This window comes from Phaethon aethereus (assembly GCF_964289735.1).
Source record: "Phaethon aethereus genome assembly, chromosome: 6".
Lineage (NCBI taxonomy): Eukaryota > Metazoa > Chordata > Aves > Phaethontiformes > Phaethontidae > Phaethon > Phaethon aethereus.
Genome location: NC_138580.1, coordinates 5,056,559 through 5,078,492, shown reverse-complemented (window position 1 = coordinate 5,078,492; position 21,934 = coordinate 5,056,559). Strand labels below are relative to the sequence as shown.

The 21,934-nt window shown below is 39.5% G+C and overlaps 1 protein-coding gene across 1 annotated transcript in view; it reads left to right on the top strand.

The window, feature by feature from the left end:
• Nucleotides 1-21,934, top strand: part of ARHGAP15 (Rho GTPase activating protein 15) — a gene marked incomplete at its 3' end in the record, with an annotated part of 312,226 nt that overhangs the window by 208,170 nt on the left and 82,122 nt on the right. The window lies entirely within an intron of this gene.

Sequence of the window (21,934 nt, the reverse complement as noted above, 5' to 3'; positions counted from 1 at the left end):
TTGTGCTAATTGGGATACATGACAAATACATTCACCTCTCCGAAGAGTTTACTACTCTTGGCAAAGACTAAGCATCCCCACATTTAATAGTTTAGCAAATACCATCAATGACGCTGAACTTCCTGGTACTACTTAATTGGAAAATAAAATGAAGCGTCTCAGAAATTAGGAAAAATCCCAAATCTTAAATTGCGTTACAGACTTTATACACTTTTGAATTATCAGGTATAAACGTGAAGTTGTTGCAGCATTTTCTCCTTCTTTTTATTAACTCTTTTAAAAGTTACTTGGAGACTATTACCAGAACTGTAATTCTGGAAATTCTGTATTGTATGTGTTTTTTCTGGAGATGATAGCTGTTGGAGAACAACTTCAATTAGTTTTGTACTATAGATAAACAGTGACTTTTGACTCAAAAACTCTCATGAAATTGAGAGATATGAGAGACGTAAAAATATTGCCACCTTCAAGCCTCCATTTACATTTCTAGGGAAGGTTTCAGGGGAGCAGTAGATGTTTGCCACCTTCTCAGCTGCTCCAGATCAGACTTGTCTTCAGCTGAAACTGGAGGATGAACTCTGGTTTATGAAGAATCAATATTTATGCCAGTAAATTCAGAGAGAGTGAATAAATCATCAGCCTCATGCTTTTCACTCATTACTTGGGTTCCCTTGGATTTATAGTTGTTGGGTATTTGTGTGTCGATAATGTAGTCTGCCTTGGCTTTCAAATGACCGAACACTGTATTTTGTTTGGAGACAGAGAGGCAAAACCAGGATTTTCTTTCCTTCTTCACTGCCTAGAATTTTTTCTCAGGAAAAAAAATGTGCCATAAAAATAATGGTCCTGTCTATCATGTCTTGTGGCATCCAAAGGTTAGCGTACTTGAGGTTAAAATTACTGCTCAAGTTTTCGCCTAAAACAGATGGGCTGATACTGTAAGGCTACACAGAAGTCTAAGCTGTCTTTCTGCAGCAGAGAGGTACCAGGCACCTTTTTCTTCTGGTTTATACTACTGTGAAAAATGAGTATATCAAGGTGAAGTTAATAGTACATTAAAGCCACTCTGACACTGGCTACTTAGGGCACAGGCAAGAAATCTGCCCATTGCGTGACCAAAGAAAATTCAAAGAAAACTAGTGCCCCTGGAGAAATATGCAATCATGTTATCAGTTGTGATAATTACTGTTTCTTATGTTCCTCTTTATTGATACAACTAGGGTACTCATGAGTTTTATATCAAAATGAAATAGGTTTTCAATGGGAGGTGATATTATCCATCCGAGCCCCCCTTACACATCCTTTAAAATCCCAGCTATAACAATATCTACCCAGGCCTGTACTTAGCCTTTCCTCAGGTAAATGCATGCAAAAATGCCCAAGTTCGTCTCCTGTAGACCCTAATGCCGCTTTGCAGTCCTCAGGGGCAACACCAACACCATGTGGGCGGAAGGGGAAGAGTCTAGCATTTCAGTCCCAAAGAATAATCCAGTAATTTTTAATCAGAACGTTCGAGAAGTAACACAGACACAACGAACGGCTTTAAGATAGCAGACCCCTCTTTCAGTCGTTCAGCTAACATCCTTCCTCTGCGCTAGGTAAGCAAGCGGGAAACAGCCCATTGAGTCATGGAGTACCTGTGGAAAACCGTGTGGGGAGACGTGGGGAACAGGTTTCAGTTGATGTGTGCTTGGGAGGGCAATGGTGGTCTCCACCCGATGTTCCCGAGAGCCCGAGGTGCCCAGTCAATTAGACGCTGAGGACAGCAGCAGTTTCAGACGGAGTCACAAAAGTTACTAAGAAAACCAGTACGTGCTCCCAACCTGCGTATTCACCAGTCCTCTAAAGCTCTGCGGCGGGATGATGTTTAATAATGCGCTCTCCACGCATCGCTTTCACTCGCTAATTATTGTGACCTCCTCAGCTCAATCCCTGTACCTTCATTTTTCTGTAGTTAACAGTGGGAAGACAGTAATTGTATATATGACTTTCCATAGAGATTTTTTTTTCTTTTAGTTGAAGTTTAATTTAATTATAAATGCAAACAAATGTTCTGAAAAAGCCTATTTACACTGCAGAGATTGACTGTGCAATCAGTTCTCATACAGGCCAACTACTTAGCGGGCTCTTTCTTCCTGCTTGCTTTGCCATTGTGTTACACCTACATTTATAGGCTATAAATAATACGTATCACATTGAAAATTAAAGATCATAGAAGACACTCTAGGCTGGCTGCCATATCAGAGGATTTTTTATTAGAATAATCATTAATTAAAATATAGCAAAGCTTTATTTGGCTCCTTTTCCTATATGGTTAATGTCATCTGCAGCATCAAAAATGAAATAAGAGTGCTGGTGAATATGAAAGGAAAACAAACTAACAGCTGACAGCTTTATCATTAAAGAAGAAATAAGAACAGTAAAAAATCGAATAAGGCCCTTGAGATTGTAAATTTTTTGTAGTTTTTTTGAAAAGGTACCAGGGATGAGCATGGGTCTACAACAAAAAAACATCCCTTGTATCTTTTAAAATTCTCTTTGTGTTTCATTTTCATTTCTGGAGGTAGGCAGCTCCTGAAGAGGGCTTTGTCCCTGCCAAGACGAGCATCAGCAGAACAAACTGCCTTATTTATTTTATCCCTTTCACAGAGTTTTCTTTTTCTATAAAAGTCAATTGATATCACACCTTTTTTGCTTCTGTGCAACAGGATTATCTTTTATCTGTGATTTATTTTCCCATTAAGAGACGAAAAGATCAGTTGATCATAACAGGATCAGGCTATAACATCTCTCAGCACTTTCAAAACTCTAAGTCATCATTTTTCAAATCACTGAATCAAGGCAGTAGAAGCTGTTTGCACCAAATTGACGTTTCCTACTTTTATACATTCTTACATTCGTACTCTTCTTAGTCTACAAGCACTGAAAGAATTTTGGTTTTAGAAACTAAGCTACCAGTCATTCAATATTGCTGGCTGAGAACCTGGGGTAAAGGCTTCTATAATAGCCAGAGACATTAGACAGAGATGTCTGTTCTTCTTATGCTTTCCGTATTATTGGTTAAATCTAATAGTTGCAATCTTAAAAAAAAAAAAAAATTTGGTACTTGGTAATTTTTTAGGGATTTTAGGACAAGTGTGGAGGCCTTTTGCTTATTTTACGGAAGGTCCAGTAAGTTAAAGCCTTTACACTTATTTATAAGGGTATTCTTTTAGTTCACACACGTAGGAAAAAAGATAAGGTACTGTAAAGGGGTCTGTTAAGCCAAGTAAAGTGTGCCAGCAGTTCCAAGGTATGAGGATGCTACTGAAAAGATCAATTGTTTTGGCCCAAAGCCCCAGGGTGGGGCTGACATGGGCCCTGAACCCATGGGCAGGGGTGGGGGAGCCCCAGGTGGGGCTGCTCAGGGCCGTTAAGGCACCGCTATATGAAAGCGGGAACGTCTGGGAGATGCTTTTCAAAAGCAAGCTTCTCACCTGGTCAAAAATGCTAACGGAGAAGCAAACAGCGCCTGAGAAAGGCGGGGGGGGGGGGGAAAGACAAGACCCCTTCATCCATAAGGGTGTTAGTTTATAAAGAGGAGTGAGACTGTGGTGCGCTCCCTGCTCTGGTCGAACCCGTCGTGTTGATGCGCTCCGTGGGATGATGGGGTAAGGACCGTCCTTGTGCTGAACCCTGGGGGGTCCCTGTCCTGCATCTGCCTGTCCTAGCACCCCCCACCTGCCTTCTAGAAGGCCGGAGATACCAGGGTGAGGAGGTGGAAACTTCCTTCTGTATGCCCCCCGTGCGAAGCTGCTGGGCAGCTGGAAAGGCAGCATTCAACTTCCGTGACTGTCAAACAAGCAATTTCCATGAGTACTAAATTAATGGAAAAAAAAAGGAGCTATAAAGGCTTCATAACACATTGCTGAGACACTAGGATTCTATCCTAATGCATATATGTTCAGGGAAACTAACCATAGAAATACAAATTTCAATACTTATGGGTTCATTCAGTACGCACTAGTTCATACATAATACAAGAGAGTTCCTAATTGTCTTTATATCCAACGCTTTGTTTGCAAAGTGCTTGGTATTTGCTGTGCAGATGACCTTTGCGTCCCGTTATTTCATTTGGAATACCTTGTGTGTTAACTGCAAAACACCACGTACCGTCCAAAGGTCAATCACTGTGTTTTAATGGCTTGGTTACTATACTCATCTACTAAAGGGGGAAAAAAATATGAAATTTTACAGAGGTTAAATATTACGTTATTGCAAAGAGGTACATTTCTTACGGAACACGGAATAGGACAGCCACAAATATCTGAACTGGTAACTACATTGGGGAAAACTGTGAATTTACTCTTACCCTGACATCTCTTCAGGCTAACAAAAACCATTTTGGCAAAAAGAATTAAAATATTTCTGTTGTTCCTTCTATAAGAATATGCTGGAATAGAATTCAGTTTGAGAAAAAACAAAAATAAAATTTAAATCACAAATACGTGAACTGATTGAGAATATTTATTAACTAAATAATTTAATAATAAAGAAAATGCCTACTTGATTAATTGTTACAGAGTAAAAATTACAATAAAACTGTCTTGATCAGTGCTTTGCAGAAGCACCATTACTGTCTGTGCAGTTGTTTAACAAGGATTTAATTGGAAAGATAAGTGAATGCACATTTAAAAATATTGTTAATTTGCTTTATAATCACCCCATCCTTCACAGTATTGACAGCACCAGGCACAAACCCCTTTCTCTTTTACAAGTATTATTTTCCATATGTGCACAATAAATTCTGAAGCAGTAATTGGAAATTTTATGGATTTCAACATACCTAGTGTTTTGAGTTTATAGGTACCATATCCCCTCTCTAAAGGTAGCTCATAGGTGGCATTGTAAGTAAAATCATTGCCTTTTTATTACCCACGGGCTTTTTTGGAGGTTGTGTTGTGACAGTCTGTTGGGTTTGTGCTTTTTTTTTGTGGTTTTTATTTTTTCTTTCCTAAGAATTATCTAATTCCTATTTACTTTTCCTTTCTGTTTGAAATATCAACAAAATCTCCACTGCAACATTATTTTTGATTTAATAAACAGCAGCCATCAAAAATAGTAATCTTCAGTATGTTTATTTTCCATCTGTACTTATATTTATTGCTCTAGAATGGCTTGGATTAATCTAATTGACAAGTAAGAGCCCAGACCATATGAGCAGCTAAGGATGATACCTTTAACCAGCAGGATTCTTCAACCGTACTGACGTGTTCTTTATCAATGAACTATGAGAAAAGAGGAACAAATCTTGGTTTGTGTTTTTTTTAATATTACTGATTATAAAAGCTTTCTGGGACCGTATGTCTGAACCTTGGCTATCAGGAACCAGCGTGGTTTCCCGGCTGGTTCTGCCTCTGCCGGCACAGCCCGTGGAACTGGCACGAGACTGAAGCTGCCTTTGAAATGTAGTCACCAGGTCAGCACAAATGGGCTGGGTGGTTTTGAAGCAAGTACTTAGAAGGAAAAAAGGAAGGGGGAGAAAAAAAGGGAGGGAAAAATGGGGGGGGGGGGGGGGAAGCAGCTCCTTTTCACAGCTTTATTTCTTTAAAATAAGGGGGGGAGGGAAAGAAAAAAAAAAAACCAACGAAACTCGCTGCTCAGAAATACCCGAGTGTTTCCATTGACCCAATATATCCATTTCAAAGGCAGCCAGCAGCTCCGGTCCTGCCGTTAACAAAGGCTCTGTGGGCAGAGGAGAGTAGGTCCTTTGTCAGCTGCCACCTTCCAGAGAGCAGCTACAAACATGAAGGTCCAACAGGACCATCGCGGGCTTTATTTTAAAATTGCGGCAAGGATCACAGGAAAAAGAGGAGGAAAAAAAGAGGGATTGGTTCCCTCTTGTAGTCGCCTTCCTTTTCGTTTGTGGGTCCTTAATCTGTTGTGCATATGCGTTAGTGAGAATTCCCATTGTATCCTGCCGCCTCAGGCTTGTTTAGATATTTTAGGAGGTTATTGATGGTATTTTTCAGGGATATGTGAGTATGCTTAGAAACACAAAAACCTGTCTTGATTGGGGTCTAACCTTAGAGCCTCCCTCCAGCCTTGGTCATGTTCTCCCTGTGATCAAATATGGCTCAGAGAAAAGTCTTCCTCGCTTCTGTCAGCAGTTATTCATGTAACCAGTCTCACTGAGAAACCAGTAAGAGTGGTCTGAAGTTCACGTTGGAAGTATCATCAGGCTCAAACTGGGTTACTTGTTAGCTGAGAACCAAAATGTCTTGAAAGCCTCGAGTCAAAAATACGTTTTCTTTCTTCCTTTTTCACACTTCCCAAGCAAACACAGAAAATAAAATGGACTGAAGTAATTTTCAGAGATAATTATAAACCAGCTTGTTTCTGGGTTAAGACCTGCATATGCCAAGCTCTAGCCAAGAATTTTTTGTAATTATTTTTTTTTCCAAGAGTTAAAACTGTTACAACGGAATACTTTAATTGAGCCTGCAGTACTTGGTGAATCAATTAATATGTGCGTGTTACTCATGTGGGCTCTTCCTTTTTCTCTCTGTGTTTGAATGTCTATTTTAAGATACAATTTTTTTTTTTTATTCAAAAGAAGATGTGGTTTCTGCATCTTACTCTTCTCTTTCCAGAGGGGAAGGGGGGGAAGTGTAGTACCCCAAACAGTGATTTCTAAATATAAGTCAGGTGATAAAACCTGATGGAAATACTAATTTTTGCAACCAATGCTTTGAATTTTTATGTAAATAATGTGCAAAATATGCAAAAAAAGGGATGATAGAGCTAGAATATTAATTTTTTTCTGGTATAATTTATTTTGTTTTCAGTGTGAAGGTAAAAAAAAAAAGAATCAGAATTATAAGTCTGACAAGGCTATCCAATCTGTAGCCCTAAACACTGTACAATTTCTCTTAACAATGGTCTTGTCATGTTTTTCTTTTCAATGGTGTGATGAATAAGGCAGTAGAATGGGGCAGAAGAGGCAGTAAACTAGGTTAGTGTGGTCAGCCACAAACATACCATAGATTTTATGGCACGTATTGTATGATCAAGCATTTAAGACACGCCTTTTATTCCTTTTCTAACCACAGCACTATTTGTGTTACAATAGCTTTTTCGCTTAGTAACACTTGAGGAAGTTGAAGAGCTTCTTGATAACCCCTCAAGGAGTGTTATTTAGGCACTGTGAAGGACTGTAGCTTTGCACGCTGTAGCAAGGGATTGCCTTTTTTTTTTTGGGATGCTCATCGTTGTCATGGGTGACTCTTTGTTTGGGTTTGTTGTTCTGATAGTAAGGCTACAGGAAATACCATTCCACAGAGCTCTAAAATAACAAGGAAAGGAAATCATTTATCGAGTCATTTGTTAAAAGTATTAACAGGAAAACTTTCTAGCTACAATTTTTAGGATGATGGAATAAGCTCCAGAAGCTGCGGGTTGCCAGGCATGTTTTTTTTTATTTTTATAAATATCATTTTTAAGATAAACTGAATGACGTGTCAAAGGTATTTTGCATGGGATGACCTTGTGCTGCAAGGAGACGGATACTCTGCAGAACTAAGCTGCATACTTCCTCCTTAAAGTTGGTCATGCTCAATGTCTTACAAGACCATGGTGTGGCCTAGTATTTGGGGTGGTTTTCCCCCCCTGTGGTCAATAGCTGTAATTCTGTGGTTTGTACGTAATACCAGCTGACAAATGCAAACTTGTGATAGGGTCTGCAACAAAAAGGGTGATGTTGTATGTGGATGCATGTTACATAATATTATGCAGGGTGGCAGGAGATGAGAAGTTACCACACCGCAGAATTAGGCTTTATCATGGTATTTGTGGTCTCCTGTATACCGAGAACTGGGAAAAACATAAATACTGGGGTAGATACAACCATTGTGAGTAGTGAGTGGTTTCGGTTGGGGAAGACTTTGGTAATGCATTTCTCTGTTGAACTCCATTGGTATTTTAGTGGGAGGTAAGAGTGTTGGGGGCCAAACTGGGACATCACTGGGAGACAAAGTGGAAAAAGTTCAAACAAAAAACATCGAGGAGAAAAAATTAAAAAAAAAAAAACACACAGGAGAAAATACAATGTCTATAATAATTGGAAACATTTGCTTTTATGAGGAAACCTATGTTCTTTTACTAACTGTCTCATTTGCGGATGCAATCTTGCTTAGAAATATATTCCTGCTAAAAATAAAATAGTTTTGTTAAGAAAATTAAGTCACTCATATTACCATTTTTTATGGATTTAAAATTGAGTATTCTTGTCTTTCCCCCCCCCCCTTTCTCTCTATGTGTGTTTTTTTTTTTTAAAGTATTATTGTGTAATTCAGTGGAATTTTTTTGCATAAGCAAATTATCATGGTCTTGGAAAGCATCTTCCCTTAATGCAGTCTTTGGACATTTTGGCCTTGATTCACTTACCTAATCATTGTTTTTTAGTGCCACTTGACAGGATGCTGAGTATCAGAGTGACACTCACAAGGCTGTCAGGTCTAGCAGACCATATACAGGAGGGTTGTGCCCTGGTAAACTGGGTGCTAGAAGCCAGGTGAGATGTCTTAGAGCATTTAAGAAGCATTAGATGCCTATATATAGGTAAATGAATAATTTTTCTTGACTACACCATTGTTTTTTTCCCCTTAAAAAAAATCCCATCATATATATATGGGTATAAAAAATATTGGAAATATATTTAGTAGGAAAAACAAGATTTATGAAAAAGGAGCTTTAAGAATCCTGATATAGACAAGTGTTGTATTCCACTGTTCTGAACAAATACATCCTATATACACAAATATAAAAAAGAGACGTTCCATTCGCCTTCTCTTGCAAGTCTTAATTTGTACTTTAGACTTATTATTGTGGAGGTTATTGAGCATATTAATTTAAACACTTAGAAGGGTAGTCACACTGTATTTTAATTCTAAAGTTATGCATGGTACCAGTCTTAAAAGTGAGAACGTAGCATAGCTCTCACTTGAGTTTTCAGCTCCCATCTGAATGTTAACACTATTCAGTCTGTAGCGTGCCTGTTGTCAGTAGAAGTAACAGGGATTGTTCAGATCTCTTGAGATCAAAGGTCTTGTTTCCCAACGCTACTGTAATAATCTGAGCCTAATCAAAACCTTCCGTGCGGACGAACACCTCAGGCTGAGTCGTGGGAATGATGCCTTTTGAAATCAATCTATGAATCCGTGGTTCTAATTTCAACGCACTGTCTCTTCATATACTTACTATTATTACTTATACAACATAACTATGGTAAAATTTTCGAATAATCAGGATGTGAAGAATTTAATATAATGGAAAAAATAAATATTTTACAGTATTTTTGCCCTTCTACTTCACAAGCAGTGTCCAAGATACAGACAAATCTGCTAGTTTATAATCATTTTCTGTGTCCCTATTGCACACTCTTCCCCCCCACCCCTTACTACCAGCTGACATAATGTGGGAGACTTGGTTCACCCATGAATTGCACTCTGGGCTGACATTGGGACATATATGGGCAGGAAATATATTGGGGTGAGAAAAGCCTGGAGTTAAGTTATGCCAAAATTCTGCTATAAACCTCAGTAGACTCTAAGCATGACATTCCTCACCTCTCACAAGCTGAGTAAGGATCATAACCTGAAACTAGTTTTCAAATGATGTTACCAAACTCTGGCTGCAGTTGGGTTCATCACGCTTTTAAATCCCATGAACTGTAAAGACTGGACTGTGTAGACTGTTAGAAGGCAGGAAAAGTGTCTGGAAAAAGATAGTGCTACTGCTGGATTTTTACTTACTGTAGTATACCAAAGAGAGATATCTTTTTTCTTCCCGGTGTGATCAGATAATTAAAAAACAAACAGGGATTTCAAAACACATTTCCATCAACCAACATGATGTGCTTATGATACAGAAGATTGGGAATGACTTAAGTAGATAGCAGCAGTGAAGAGAAGAAGAATGTGAGGAGGAGATTACTTGTTCTTGGTGGAACTTTCTTTAGCCGGTGTCAGATGACTTTCTAGAGACAGAGCATCAATGCTGAAGGAAAAGGAAAATACAGGAGAAGAATGTCTAGAAGATCATATCATTTTGGTGCTAAAAACTATTTCTTACTCTAAGAGAAGTCAGCTATTTGCTAAGTGTTTTGTTCAAGGATAATGTTGACATCAACTGAGGAGACAGGACAACTAGTTTCAAAAAAAGTAGTAGTCAGTGCTCAGAAAAACAGCACCCTATAGCATTTGAACAACTTTAGGCAAAGCTGCATGATGCCTGACTGGAGATCAGGTGGGACAGGAGGGAATTGATCCTATCTAGAAAAAAAAGTACACTTGGGAGGGCAAACTAGAGATGTGAAACTACATGAGGACATCTGGGCTAAAGAGCGATAACAAAAAGACACCCAAAACAGCTGAAGGAGCAATATTTGTGGTATCATCAGTTATCCTGCTGAATCTGGGGAAATAAACGTACTTTTGTTTTTCCCATGTTTAATAATACTTTGCACAAATGAAGATGCTAAAGCAACTTAGAGATACGTATTTTTGAATCAGAGCCACATGATAAAGCATTCAAACATAATGCAAATAATTGCAAACTGACGTATCCAGCAGTTTTTTAAAAAAATGTATAAATAATTTAGCTTTACACATGGGCAATCCTTGCTAAAAATTGCAAATCAGAACTCTTCTGTTTGAGTGTATTTTATTTTGTTAATGGATTCACTAATATGAAAGGCATCTAATTGTATAATGTATTATTAGTCATTTTCTTTAGCATCCTATTAACTTTAAATAATTCTAATATTTAACATTTTATAACATGCACAACAAAGTTCCTCTATCTCCAGCAGAGGAAAAAACATGCCTTAATAATAAATTTTTCATAACTCTTTCTCCCGTGTATGTTGTGATACATATTTGAGCAGAAACATTGAAAACTGAAGCGTAAAAAAACAAAGCATGTTAGATGGCATTTAAAAAATATACATCACAATATACCGTGGTCCTGTAAATACAAGAGCTAGAGTATAAGTCAGTACAATTAACTTCTTTTAAAATTGAGTCACATATAAAGTGTGATAGGATATAACTAAGTGCATCTACTAAATGTCTTTTCAGTGGTAGCTGAACAGGAGTGTATAAAATGGTGATTAATGCCTACTAATGGAAGTGGCCTCCACCACAAGTTGTGAGCACTGTGGCCGTTGCCGACTATAACCACGCACAGGGGCACCGAATATCTCTAGCAAACCCCCAAGTTTTCCTGGGCTAGAAGTAAGTTGACAGGTCGTATTAGGAATTTTCTCCTTGCGGCGCTTTTTTTTTTCTTTTTAGTAGGTCAGATCTCGCTCCCGTGTATGGGGAAGTATTATGGGAATGAGCAATGTTGAAGCTGCTTAACAAGCGCACACTTTCCCCACACCAATCTGTTTTCTGGGGACAGCCAGGCTAGTGCTCTACAGCATCCTCTCGGCTGGGTGCTATTAATGTTAATAAAATGCACTTAGCACTTAACATCTCAAGATCTCAAAAGAGCTTGCAAAGCAGCATCATTATCTTTACATTACGGGTACGGAAAATGAAGGATAGGGAGAGTAAAAGATTTGCCCAAGTTTCCATGGTAAATCAGTGACAGAGCCAGGAGCAGAGCCAAAATCTGTTGATTTATAGTCTGTCTCCTATGTAGTGCGCCGTGCCATTTCACCAAACTCCAGTTGCCAAGTCTCTACCGCATACAGAGACTAAAGATAAGGCTGCAATCGCCCTCTGAAATGTGGATTTTGGGCTCAGAATAATGCAAAGCCAAATTAGACCTTCAAATGCGGGTCTCCCCTGTGATGCATCTCCAAGTGCAGGGCCACCTGCGCAATGGACGGCAGTGCAAGGATCCATGAATAAGCTGCTTTAAATTCCTCTGTGCTGGGCTGCAGAGTAAAGGGACCTGGTCCTTGAGGAGCCACAAGTACACTTTACATGTGAATGAGGTCCTGATTTTCATTGCTGTGGTCGTAGGGATGCATCGCCACGCGTTGTGTTTTGCATGACTAAGCCTCGTGGAGCGATGTGTTTGCACCGAGTATTTTCTAGTCGCTTTTGAAAGTGACTACATCGAGATAATATATGAGCAGGTATGTTGAAGGGCTTGTGCTAACATCCCTGTGAGTTACCAAAATATTACTAGCTCTATTTGGTAAGTAGGAAAATAAGGAGCTGAGTAACATGCCTAAGGAAGTTTTGTGATGATTCAGGACTACAACCCACATCTCCTTGTTTCAAATCCGTTGCCCTAGCCCCAGGGTCATCCTCTTTTCAGCTTCCTTAGGAGGCACAATACCGACCAAAAGTTACAAAGAACTGGCTGTTTTCCTGCCACCGTGGATCACAGGACCAAGCAGAGAGCCAAGGGACGGTTGTGGTCCATGTGCTCAGCCCTTGCAGGCGGGCATCCTTCCCTACGGGAGGGAAACACCTTCCCATGCCCCCGGCAGTCTTATGCCTCTGTTTCCCAGTACAACCGATAACAATTACTGTGATGTTGGTGATTAATTTCTTCAGTGTGTTTGTATGTGCATGCCTGTATTTCAAGAGATTGCCTTTGAGGAGCGAAGGTACGTAGAAAAGAGGGCGACAGGGAATTATTTGTTTTAGACAAAGGGAAAAACGCAATGCTTCCCAGCCCTCTGCCTCTCTGGGATTCCTGCAGGGCCATGTCCTGTCTGCTGAGCAGCTCTGACTCAACTGGAGTCCTCCAGTTTTCAGATTAAACATAATCCAAGGCACTGAGTTACCTACAAGGGCTTATTTCCCCTCTGCTGAGCCTCCGTGCATGCCTGTACTGGTCAGACTGGCAGCATTTACCCTTAGCATTCGTTCTTCCTGCTGGCCAGCCAGTTTTATCCACCTCTGGTCCCATCTCAGCCAAGTCTGAATTTACTGAAATGATTCCTGCGGTTCACCAACTCCAGTTCTCTGCAAAGGTGCTGCAATTCTGGCATCTGCTTACTTTCTTCCCACTACTGGACTAAGCATTTGGGGTTCTACCAGCAGAAGGTAGGGCCACGTAATGCCGTGATTTAATATAAATACAAGCCGATGGCTGTCTGTTCTCTAACAGACTTTCTGGCTGCGGTCTCGGTGACTAGGTGTGTGTGTCTGAACTCAGTTTGTCTATTCACAGCTCCACACATTCGTACATGTATCTGCATACAGCTCGCTGAGTCTTTTTTTTTTTTTTCCCCACCCTGCATCTAAATAGGCCCTAAAAATCTGAGTTATTCTTTCTCCCATCCTGGTAAGGGATATCAGAGAGCTTTGAAAGACTTTAGGTTTGTAGTGAAGCTTGCACTGCTGTATAATTTTGTGTATCTGTGCTGTTGAAAACTAAGAATTTAGGTCAGGCTTTGTATAAATAAAGCTAATGTAAGGTGGGCAACTTTATTTTACATCCCTATGCATTTAAAAGTCCCAGCTGGAAAAGAAAGCAAGATAGTAAGAAACACAAACATGTGTTGGATTATTTCTTGTTAAGCAAATCTAGTACTGTGAAAGATTGACAGCACGGGAAACTGGAGTCCTCCATTTATCCACACTTCATTTCTATCCATTTATCCACACTTCATTTCTAATATCTGGCTTCAACAGCAGATTGTAACCATAGAAAGGCTATAGACTCTGGGTGAAATGGCACTCCCTCTTGGATCCAGTTTTAGAAAAGAAAACAATTATTCACAGAATGCATGTCTTTATTCTTTATTGCACATTTCAAAGTCTCCATGAATACTCATTTGCATGTGACAGCTAATGCTGCATCTTGTATTGGCCAGTAAGAGGCATGATTGCACTAAATTGGAAGCAGCAGGCACAGGTTTTCTTTTAAGAATGGGGGTGGGGGTAGCCATCCTCTTGTACTGCTCTCAAGTCTTCAGTCAACGCGATTTTAGAACAGTTGCAAGTCTAGTTACTGGCATAATAAATCCCAAATTAACTGAATATGCAGATTTCACTTCCATTAGGTTACACTCTTTAAATTGATGTACCCTTCACTTTATCTTTTGTTAACAACCCCAACTTTTAAAGTAATCGAGAAGTGGAGAATTGAAAATACTAAACTTGTACTTCAGGATTGAAAAATGAGGACAGTAACATTCCCCAAATTGATATTATTTCTTTTTCTCCCTCTTTCTTTTTTGATAAACCTAAATAAATACATTTGCTCACCCTGCATAATTTTTTCCAAATGATCTGGTTATCCGAATGACACACAGGATAGCAGAATCCCGGCAATGCAGAAAGGCTGTTGCCGGCAATGCTTACAATAAAATCTGTGTACACAGCAGCAACAGAATATATTTGTTTGGTAACACATTCCTATTCCCTTTTGAAATGCATGCAGTTTCCACTCAGAAGCACTGGAAGATATCAAGATAAATACTTCTATGGTTTCTATGTAATCCCTTTGAAAATTATCTGGAATATAATGGGGACAAAAGCAGCTCCTTGAAAACAACCGGAAACTCACTCTTTTCTTAAATGTAATCTCCCAGCAAAATAAGAGATCGTAGGAACTAGCTGTTCGTAAAAGTGGAGAGATTAAGAAAACCACCTTGAAAAGCTTTACTGTAGAAAACAGCGTATCATGATCATTCACTTCCAAAAAGTTAAAATTGAAAGCTGTTTCTTTTTCTCCTGTTTCCCGACAGCTACAAGACTTTCACACTTTTCGTTAGAAAGCCCTAAACTGCCATATGAGTTGCAGCTAAAACATCAGAAAGTTTTTCATGCATGCAGTTTAACGACGAGATTACCTGCAGTACGGGGTTTTTTTCCAGCAAGAAAACTATGTAAAACCATTGCATTCCAGTAACAGACAGGACTTACTTTGTAAGATGGATTTCAAAAGATCTGGAGGCTGCTGTTCCTTATAAAACTATGCCAAAGACTATTTAAGTGGCCAGTAATATAAACATTATGCTACTAACACTGAACAGTTTATCACATAAATATAATTGTCTTCTTTTAGAAGAATAATAAAAGCCGAATCCATATGTTACACATTATTTAAAATTGTTTTCTGCAAGATGTATTAATCCCAGCGAAGAAGCAATTCTTCTACTATAGGAGTATAACAGCAGTTTTATTTTATTACGTTGTCATTGTTTAATTTGTTTGTTCCCGGTAGTAGTTTCACAGATTTTTATGAACTGTTACTTTTATGGAAAGTCAAGTTACAAATGATGGACGCTGTTTGCTTTCAGGAAAAGAAAGGTCATGAAGGTAGATAATGTATTTATTTATTTACTTACTGTACTCAACTTTTAAAAAAATCCCTCAATTCTTAGCAGAAGCTGAAATAACTTGTGGTTTTTAGACCCAGGAGGCACATATTTTGATATTGCTCTTCAGCAACACTGCTAGCTCTGCAGTCTATTCAAATTTGGGAGTAGAATTTAAAGCTCGGATAAACAGTGTTCGGTAGCAATGGCTGTGCAGAGCTTACAGTTTATCTTTACAGAAATGTGATCTTGCAGCTAAATGTCATTTTGTGTATTTGTTTTTATGAATTTGAGCTGAATGCTATAGCAATAACTTATTTGCTAGAATACTCACAGTTCTACTTTGGACTAAGTTATTTTCCATTGATTAAAAAATACCTTTTTTTTGAGGGGGGTAACATAAGGCTCATTTTTTAATGCTTTTGTTCTAGAATTTAAAATTATGAACTGTCATGTGCTAACCTGAACTCTAGATTACTTGTAGCGTAAGTTAACGACAAGATGAGACTTTAAATAACTTTGAGACAAAAAGCAGCTCTCAAAAATCGACTCTTTAAATGCAACGTGGAAAAAGGGCTTAAGCTGCTGAAATATTTTGGGCTTGTTCACATCTGTAAATGAGGCTGAAATATCTATGAACAAATATGTAAATATGTAAATATGAACAAATCTAAAAATATTTTCAGTTTAAGAAATTAGTTATAGCAGCCCCACTAATAAAACAGTCTTTGTAAGGCATCTAAAAAGTTAATGTAAGAGAGAAAGTACATAATGCCAAGTATATGAAGTTTTAAAATTATAATACAAATCCAAATCAAAGTACAAGAAAAAAAAAAATGTTAATATTCCTTTTCGTTCCGTAGTTAACTCATTGTCATCAAGTATGCAAAATACAAGAGAGGCTTTCTGAACTCCGATACGTAACGATTGCTTCTAAGAGCTGAAAGAAATTTCTCTGTGCTAGGAAATGCACATTGTCTGCCTTCTTTTAACCAGAGTCTTCATCAGCTGGAATACCACCAAGTTTCTTATTTGCTGTCCGTATCCCAATAGGAAGTACATTGCCACTGCTTGTTGGAATCATGATCAGATCCTACAAACAGTTATTCTCTGACTATTTTTTTTTAATGGGTTGTGGTTTGAACGTTGCTTTGACTGAAGTTAGTCACCAGCAAAGCTAAATCTCATGTTTGCGCTGTGCTGTACTGCTTTTAGTCTCTCCAGTTTTAATTAAGATATCTTTTACCTAAGGAAAAAAAACAAACAAACAAGAAAACAAAACACCAAATCACAGTTTTTCCTTTGTCCTTTTAATCCTGGCATACGCTTGTCAAGCTGGATGGTGTGATATGCATTAATACATATATATTTGTATAGACAAACAACTCTGTGTTTAAATAGCTGCTAACTCCGGATATCTGAGGCTCAACGTTGGCTCTCTCCGTGGGCTCTTGTGTCAGCTCATCTCTTTGTGCCTCTGTTTCTCACTGCACCTTTTGTCTGCCTTAATTGCTTAGATTATAAACTTTTTCTCACTCTCACTATGTGCTTTTATAACGCCTGACACAATAGGGCATGGATCTTATTAGGGCGTCTTGTCGCTACTGTGGTTATAGTAATCCAGATGGTGATACTACCGCTATTAATAATAATAATAAAGTATTAAACTACTACCGCTCTTACAATGATAAAAAGTATTAAGCTACCACCACCAGTAAAAACAATAATAATCATCATTACGTTATTTTTCCTAAGAAGAGTGTTCATAGCCCTGGCTGTGAAGTTGCCTTACTCCAAACTCTATAGAAAGTCAGTAAAAGTTTTACTCAGTGAAGTTTTAAGGATGTATTTATTTATTTAGATTTTAATATTAAAATATCACATTTATGTGCTGCAGTTTTAGAACTAACAAGATGAGTTTCAACGCGGCCATGAAAAAACTCTAACTCATTGTTTCACATTATCATATATATTGGCCTAGACATATATGTGTGAGGTTTCTTGTTTGTTTTGGTTTTTTTGCTGTCAAGGAAATTACAGCAACACATTTTTATTTCCTTTGTCTGCGTGACAGAGTGGGATACGCTCAGGTCAAATCTTGAACTCCATTTTATATTATAAATACATTTTAGATTAGGGCATAGTTTTTGCATATGTAAGCAAGATTATTAGGAGGTATTCCAGTTGCTCTTCAGCCTGAGAATAGTTGTTGACACTTCATTAAAGAATATCTGGGATATTTTTAACCTAGATCAGTTCAGTGACCCAGTTTACAACGCAGCCTCGGTTGTGTAGGTGCAATTCAGGGGACAATGAAGCTCAGCCCAGCAAGCCAAAATGAGCGGGTAGGGCCTGGCAGGAGCGTTTTGAACAGGCATTGAGCACCGAAGGCAGCATCTTGTCAAATGCTGTGCTGAAACCATCCAAACAACTGCCCCAGACTGTTAAATGTAATTGTCTCCCGATTAACCGTCCCGTTCCTGAGGAACAATAGAGCCTACGTGGGAACCGGGAGGGCAACCAGCAAACGTGAAGGTGGAGCACAGGCAGACAATAACACGGGCTGGGTCTGGAAAGGGTGTTGCTGGAGGGACGTGCCACCACTAGATGCAGGAAAATCGGGAAGGCCGATCGGGTACACCACGGAGCCAGGGAGGAAGAGGAGCTGAGCAGGGCATGGTGAACCCAGGAGGTTTTGCAAATAATCCCAGCTCTGGTGCTTCTGAAGAGTAAAACAGTTAGGAAATTCCTGTGCTAAGCTCTTATTTCGGTCCCATCAGCCAGGTCTCGCCGGGGAAGCCATCACGGAGCCAGGGCTCACGTCTGGGAGCATCCTGGGAGAGGCAGGGCTGGGGGAGAGCCTCCGGGGCAGCAGGACCCAAAGCCCAAGAGGAATGGTGGGACAGGATGAATGGGCAGGGGAGGGCATTGCAGAGAGCATGATTTGGAAAATGAATAAACTTGGCCCAAATTCACTTGACTTCAAGCACCAGCTGCTGATCTCCTCCTGACAGTCGGGTGCTAGAGCAGAAGAAGATAGATCCAAGAGTAGCCCTTGGTAAAAAGGAGTGTGTTATATTTGAAACCTCTTCTGCCTCTGCTTGATCTACTGGTACGCTTTGCTTAGGAGGAAAAAAAATGTGTTTCACATGGATACTGCTGATTTACTCTGAGAGGGCTAGAGTTCAAATTTTGTTCAAGTCAGATACCAAAACATTGGATATCTCTCTCAGTTTTGTGGACTCTCAGTAACTTTCAAAAGTGGACTTAATATTTCCCAAGAACAGAGTTTCTCAGGATATTCTCTGTACCTTCTTAGCCTGGCAGGAGATACCGTGAGAACTATCATTCTTGTATTAATTTGGCATTTTTGCTTGAAAGCAGATTCTGTGAGTGGGAGAGAGAAGGTGGAATTTAGATATTTCAGAATTATTTGGCTCCGCATCTATTTATTCCACAAATAGATAATATTTCAGTGAAATCATGGAGATTTTACTTTTTTGAAACTCTCTTGCCTGTCTTTACCAAATTCTAGTTAAAAATAACCCACTGGCTTTAAAGCAGATGTGATCCTGCATGCCACCTTAAAACTTCTGAGCTTCTCAAACTGTGTTAACGTCCTTGTGCAGACAGAAGGCACTAGATGTCACCAAAGGTGTCCAGCATCTGGCAAGACCAAGTTCATTGGGGCAAGAGACTAAACTCACAGTGATGGTGATGGAGTCCTTCCTCTCCCAAACTGCCATATCCATGAAAGGAAGGAGTTGGGGTGAGGAAGGACTGCCCCATATGCATCTCGCAGCTCTCACACACTTATCACAACTTCTGTCATGTGTGTCCTTACCCCTGTACTAGAATTAAGTGAGCACTTTGCAGTCTACCATATTCTGTGGGTTTAGACACAATATGGAACCCATCCCCAAAGACAGGATCCCCGATAAAATTGCAAGAAGCATTTAAAATAAAGGAGAAACATCAGCAGTGATAGAAATGTGGGGATTTGGTTTTTTGTTTGGTTTGGGTATTTTTTAAATAGCTTCATAAATATCTATTCCCAAGGAAAATAATTCCCAAAGGCAAAACTGTAAGGAAGCTGATTCATTTGTCATGGTGTCAAGTCTGTTCCTGAACTGAAGGATTTCTCATGTACTTAGCAAGTGAGAGAAGTCTGATTAAGGCTAAGAATCTCTTGTTTAATTAAGCTTCTCTATACCTCTTGAGGGCAAGCACTGTCTTCATTTTACATATAGGTAAACTACACCATAGAGAGGTAAGAGGCAATTCCTTTTCCCTGAGCAGAGCACGCAAGCTAAGGACAAAGCATGTCAGCAGGTTCTGGAGGAAATCCTCCCCTTCTTCAGCTTTGTGGCACCAATACCTTCTAATGCACACGCACATAAAATACCTGCAAATGTTATATTCAACTTCCAATTCTGGGTGCGCGGTCACTGTGCGTGGTCATGTCTGGGACAGGACAATGCACTCACAGGCGGGGGATTTGCATCCCACTTGTATGTGTTGGGTAACTTTCTCCAGGCTGCTTCCAGAGCTCACCTCAGTCTGCTTTGGAGATGATCACAAATGAGCAGTTGGCACCGCACAGACTGTAGGCAAGGGAACAGAGATAAAATCCCCAAATCACCTTTTTTCTCCCCAGGAGAAACCTTAATTTCTCCTAGTAGAATTAACAATCCCACCTGCAATTTCTAAGGGCATCTCTGAGGCTTTTGCTCTGTAAAGCTCTGCTGTGATGTAGGTCGTATATTAACTTGCCAGGTGCAAGCAGTAGAAAAAGTGTGTGTTCACTACAAAAGATTTTTTTTTTAAGCTTACCAAGCATATACTACATTTATCCAGAAGAAAGGTAGCCATCCTCAAGCACACTGCTTCGTAAAGTTGTGAAGTTGTAATGTTGCCATTCAGCACGATGTTGTAAAACAATGCTAGGGTGGTATTATGTTAGGTTATTGCCGAATATATGGTAATGAGTGTGACCTCCTCAGGTGCAAGGTCCAACTGAATCCAGTGGAAGCTGCCACGTTGCTACATGCAAGAACAGAGTTATAGGTCCTTTTTCTCTCGTGCTTAGTGTGAATTTAGCTACTAAAAAGAAATACATTTTATTAGAAAACCTGCATAATACTGTATTGAAACTGTGATAAAATTATTGGAAGTATTTGACATTATCATCTTCTTTTCTGTCTTTGATACCAACATTTTCTTGTAGACTTCTTATATAGGCTGCACTAATTATTGTGCCATATAATCCTGTGCCATCAAATAGACTAACACATTAGCTATTTCTCTCTCTCAATCTCTTCATGCTTTCGTTTTCTGTGAATCACATCAATGACAGCAGTTAAGTAAATCAAAGTTTATAAGACTTGGGGAAAAATTGTCATATACTACACACAAAACCAGCTACTGTATTTCAAAGTTTTGGTTGAAGTAACAATATCAAAGGATTCCTGTCATATGGGAATCTTTTCCTCTCGTTCCTGCACTATATACTATTAAAAGGCTTTAGTAAGTGAAGTGCAGTAAACCCAAAGTCCCCCTTTTACTACTGGTAAAAAAAAAAAAAATAGCAACAGCGACAAACCAAAACCAAGCGAATCTTTCCTGTGGGTACACCTGTATGTATGTGTGTGAGCGTTTGTGATTTGCTTTTTCTTCTACCTTTCCAACAACAATGTTGAAGAAACAAAAAGTATTAGAGCAGAAAGACTCTAATTATTTTAAAGTTCTCTGATCAGCTCCCTGTATTCAGTAAAAGAAAACATTTCAGACCTTTCTTACCAGTTGATTCAAGTAGTTTCTTTTGTTAGTGTTTGCCAGGTGACCTTTAAGGAGAAGTGGAGTAAAACTCTGCTGCTGTTTTCTTCCTCTGAAACTTATGCAAAAAAGTAAATCTTTGGCTTTACTCTTCATGGTCAGACATTTTAATTCGGGGGAGCAGAGGATGGCTAATTTAAATTACTTTTGTTTGGTTGTGGGTTTTTTTTCCCCCAGAAGAAAATGCTCCTTCACAAATGGCCTTTGCTTTTCTCCTTAGTCAATAAATCACGAGAGGCCCCAACCTAGTAAACCTGCCTTGGACTGATGCTTTATAAGCACTTTAGAGTAGTAATTAATCAACGTGCCGCTCCTCAGCGCAGAACACAAGTAATGGGGAGCGAGGCAGGTAATGTTTTCTGTAACAAGATAATGGCAGAGCGGTGCCCGCGCTGGAGGCTGCTTGCAAAGCCGCCTTGCGCAGAGGCGGGCGTCTTCCCGGGGTTTTTCTCATCTATCATAAAGTGCAACACCACCGAAGCCTGGCCCTGGTGGCTAGTGCTCCTTCCCGTCCCCGTTTAACTCTCTTCCGTACCGGTGGTCCTCGGCTGTGACGTGGGCTCGCTTTGCTTTACTTTCGCCGCAGCAAAGGCTGGAGCAGTTTGCTCTGCTCCTCAGAAACCTCCGTTCTGCAGGGATGTACACACGTGTCAAAGCTTGCAGAACGCATATATTGTTCTGTTCATGCACAAATACAAATCACCCAGGCTTGACTGAGGTATTCGTCTTCCTTGGTAGTGGATTTCTACCCGTATGAGGAAAGAGCAGGAATACTTGAGAATAATTGCTCCCCTAAAGTGAGTAAATTTAACCTTTAATTAGGGCTTT